The 2,500-nt window shown below is 56.4% G+C and overlaps 1 non-coding gene across 1 annotated transcript in view; it reads right to left on the bottom strand.

Moving 5' to 3' along the window:
- LOC126138972 (small subunit ribosomal RNA) overlaps nt 1–90 on the bottom strand; it is a 1,909-nt gene extending 1,819 nt beyond the window's left edge. Inside the window, exon 1 of the ribosomal RNA XR_007528459.1 lies at nt 1–90. This exon is cut by the window's left edge and continues 1,819 nt beyond it. This is a non-coding gene — a ribosomal RNA (small subunit ribosomal RNA).
- Between the last annotated feature and the right edge of the window lie 2,410 nt (nt 91–2,500).

The following is a 2,500-nucleotide window of genomic DNA, read 5'->3' as shown; positions in this document are numbered from 1 at the left end:
CGCGGTTTCACCTTAATGCGGCTTGTACTGAGACATGCATGGCTTAATCTTTGAGACAAGCATATGACTACTGGCAGGATCAACCAGGGAGCTGCGTCAACTAGAGCTGAGCAGCCGGCCGCCCGGGAGTGTGTCCCAGGGGCCCGCGCGAACACGCAAGCGTCCGCTCAATTATTCTGCAAACAGGAGGAGGCTGAGCTCCCCTGCACAATACACCTCGAAACCCTCTCAGGTCCCGGCGGCGCGCAGCGCCGTCCTAAGTACTTGGTCGGGTTCGAGAGAGGCGCAATCGCCCGGAGTTAGGCGAGTAGACGCTTTAGGTGCGACCACCCGTGCTCCCAACTGAGCTTGCCGCTGCCGACAGAGGCCCGGGAGCGTGCTGTCGTGGCATTGCCGGCGGGAGACAACACGCGCCACCTACGGTGACCGGCAGCTCCAACGCCAGCGCCACAGAAGGGCAAAGGCCCCACGTGGGTGCCGAAGCGAACTCTCCCAGCACAGCGCACGTGCCAACACGTCTGCACAACTGCGATACAAACCACCAGCGAGAACCGCTGGGGCGACCGAGCAGCAGACGGCGTCGCGGCGCCGAGTGCCGGGCGGCGGCGCATCCTCAACGCACACAGTCCTCAGTCGGACCAGCACACTGCAGATGTCCACCGCGCTTCGCACCGGGCCCGCGAGGACCCACTTTGGCCGCCCGGCGCCGCGCGCAGGGTGCCCCGGCGCGCAGCTGCGCCGCCTGCCGCGTCCGTCGGCCGGCGCGCCTGCCACTGGGCGCCCCCACCAGCCGGCTGTAGCGCGTGCGCCCACGCACCGCGCGGCCAGCACGCCGGGCGGCCCCCCCTCACCGGCCGGGGACGGTCCCACCCAGCCACCGCCGCGTATCGCTTCACACACAGATTTGCCCTTACTGATTTACCTCCAGCAACAACAACCGTACCACAATGGGTTTACCAGTTGTTCATTTGCGTAACGTCACCAGCAAACGTAGACGTCCATCCCAGTTTGCAAATGCAACGATTATTGCATACCTGTCTGTTAGGTGTCACGACACACTACGTCTGCCCACATACACGCAACAAAATGTGCACGACTAGAGAACACGTGGGAGGTGGCCCCCTACGTATGCGATGTCCATTACGAGACCGACTGTCAACCAGCATCTGTACCATGTCGCAGATGTGGAACGCGGTGCACCATGCTATCACACTGTGTGAGAAGAGACGACTACGTTTGAATACACGCGCCACTACATCAACAGACGGCTCATGCTGATCGCCATCCAGGGCGTCCGTTACTCCCACACGTCTCTATGGCGTACCACACTGCAATGTAGCTGTTATGGGGAGACGGCACGTGGCTGAGTGCACAACATTTGGACCGTATGGTTCGCTGTTGTTGGGCGCAGTCGTTGTACGGTCACACATGTGCCACAGCGTATCATTCAGTACATACGGACCTATGTGCAGTACAATGTGAGGGTTAAGCTTACGACATCAGCGGACAGTGGACACAGGCCGTACCACGACGTAGACTGAGCGCTTCGACATGCGAATGCCAGTGAACAGCTGCGAAGGGCATTGAACACGCAAGCACCTGAACGACCAGCGTGCGAAGGCAGGGGGGAGGGGGGGGGCGATGTACATCCTGCAGTCGTCCACATTACAGTGTACAGCGGGAGCATGTCAAAAGTAAGCAACACTTGCGAAGTGTTGAACATGAAACGATACACAAGAGGGTGGGCGGTGCGAGTAGCGAACTATATTCAGAGGGTTGTGGTTAGACAACACTAGATTAATGTAACGTGTCATATGCCAATTACAGAGCAGGTTAAGGCACAACGTGGGTTAGGTTAAGGCACAACGTGGGTTAGGTTAAGGCACAACGTGGGTTAGGTTAAGGCACAACGTGGGTTAGGTTAAGGCACAACGTGGGTTAGGTTAAGGCACAACGTGGGTTAGGTTAAGGCACAACTTGGGTTAGGTTAAGGCACAACTTGGGTTAGGTTAAGGCACAACTTGGGTTAGGTTAAGGCACAACTTGGGTTAGGTTAAGGCACAACTTGGGTTAGGTTAAGGCACAACTTGGGTTAGGTTAAGGCACAACTTGGGTTAGGTTAAGGCACAACTTGGGTTAGGTTAAGGCACAACTTGGGTTAGGTTAAGGCACAACTTGGGTTAGGTTAAGGCACAACTTGGGTTAGGTTAAGGCACAACTTGGGTTAGGTTAAGGCACAACTTGGGTTAGGTTAAGGCACAACTTGGGTTAGGTTAAGGCACAACTTGGGTTACATTGCGGTACAAATTGCGTTACGAATTTGGTTAGGTTAAGGTGCAAAATGGGTTAGGTTAAGGTGCGAAATGGGTTGGATTACAGTACACAACGTGGTAAGAGAGTGTGTTGTTGGGGGGGGGGGGGACCGAGGTTCGTTGGTAGTGATCATTGTATGTGAATGTCTGAGGCAGCGTCAGTATGTCACAGCGGTTATGTCTCGTCA

This window comes from Schistocerca cancellata, unplaced genomic scaffold (assembly GCF_023864275.1).
Source record: "Schistocerca cancellata isolate TAMUIC-IGC-003103 unplaced genomic scaffold, iqSchCanc2.1 HiC_scaffold_674, whole genome shotgun sequence".
Lineage (NCBI taxonomy): Eukaryota > Metazoa > Arthropoda > Insecta > Orthoptera > Acrididae > Schistocerca > Schistocerca cancellata.
The sequence above is the reverse complement of the archived record's forward strand: the minus strand, read 5'-3'. Positions and strand labels throughout refer to the sequence as shown.